At 54.6% G+C, this 1,608-nt stretch overlaps 1 non-coding gene across 1 annotated transcript; it reads left to right on the plus strand.

The window, feature by feature from the left end:
• Positions 1 to 1,050: 1,050 nt before the first annotated feature.
• Positions 1,051 to 1,122, plus strand: TRNAQ-CUG (transfer RNA glutamine (anticodon CUG)). Its single transcript has one exon. It is a non-coding gene; the product is annotated as a tRNA-Gln (tRNA).
• Positions 1,123 to 1,608: the final 486 nt, after the last annotated feature.

A 1,608-nucleotide genomic window follows, 5' to 3' on the forward strand; every position in this document is an offset into this window, starting at 1 on the left:
GCTGATGTCTTAGGCTTGGGCATGGCAGCATGGTCTGTCTTGTGGGTTCAGAAGTACCAGATGCCAGCCCAGTGCTTTGGGCAGTGCAAAGGTACCAGGAGGTTGTGTCCTCAGTGTCCCAGGCTAAGTCTGAGATCCGGTAGAGTGTCCCTGCACGTCTTTCCTCCTGTCTGACTGCTGGGAGCAAGGGCCCTGCTCGCAACACACGGACTCAAACCTGTAGAAGGCAGAAGGAGGGTCGCACCAGTGCAGCTTTTCCCAGATGTGTGCACAGACCTTTCTTGGGCAGGCAGTGTGCTGGTCCCAGGGCATGAGGGCAAGTTCTCTCAGGCTCCCACAGTGCAATGTACTGAGTCTAGAGCAGCCTCGGGAGAGAAAATGATGTTCTCACTGAGGGAGAGGCCACTTAGGCGTGCAAGGGGAGGGCATGTCCCGGAAGAAAGGACAAGACTGTCCCAGCAGAGGAAGGCAGTCCAGCTCGTGCAATCCTTAACAAGCTACTGTGGGTCCTCCTCCTGCCAGCTCTTCCCTCTGCTGAACCTCATCCCCTGCCCTCTCACTTGGTCGCCTTGTTCAGCAAGGTCAAGAGCTCGGTTAGGACGGCAACCGAGAGTAAGGATATCTGGTTCCTGGCTGCTTAGTATGAGCTACAAGTTGAGAAACAGGAGAGCTCGTAACTTACACAGGCAGACTGACAGACCGTGCACCATGGGGGTGAAGAGTGTCAGCAGCAGAGACCGCAAATGCAAGGACTGACCCACCGATTGCTGGTCCATGAAAGTACCCTGTGAGGTGCAACCTTGCAGAAGTTCTACGGGAAACTTCATAACTGGGTCTAATTAGGCAAAATGAAGATTCTCAGAGGTTACCAGCCTGGGTCTGGTATGAGAGGGCATGCCAGGCTTGCGCAAAGAGCTCTGCCACTCCCTGGAAAGGCCCTGTGAGACCGTCTTTGGTGATGGCCAGGGAGAGGGAGAGAACGCAAAGCTCAGCCAGGAGTATAAGGCTCGGCACAGGTGGGCTGAGGGGAAAGGCAGGTGTTGTGCCAGAGGTCCCATGGTGTAATGGTGAGCACTCTGGACTCTGAATCCAGTGATCTGAGTTCAAATCTCAGTGGGACCTCAACCTTTTGGGGCTCCCTCCAGCCTTTCCCCAGCATGCTTACAGCTTAAGAAAGCCTTAACAGCCCTTCTGTCGGGTCAATTCGTTAATGCACTCTGATCTTCCTTCCTTTCCTGTGCTCCCAGCCCGGGACTGACATCAAGGCCCCTTCTCCTACCCTGTGACCACCAACTCTGCAGCTTTCCTGAGCACTGGCCCCAGCCCCCTCTGCTCCACTGTGCTTGCTTGATGGCTGCTCCTGGCTGACGGCATCCAGCCAGAGCCTCACCCTTTCACACAAGGTCTGAGATGGAGATCACGCGGTCCAGGCGCGGCACAAAGCAGAGCCAAGTAGAGGAGGACATTCAGGGCCTTGTCTGGTTGGATATTAGACATCTCCAAACATGGAGACTCTACAGTACTCCCCGGGAAACCTTTTTCCCAGGTTTAACCACTCTCAGACTAAGACAGGATTACTGTGTGTAGCTTTACTTGTTATTTCCAACC

Source organism: Athene noctua, chromosome 13 (genome assembly GCF_965140245.1).
Source record: "Athene noctua chromosome 13, bAthNoc1.hap1.1, whole genome shotgun sequence".
NCBI classification, from domain to species: Eukaryota; Metazoa; Chordata; class Aves; order Strigiformes; family Strigidae; genus Athene; species Athene noctua.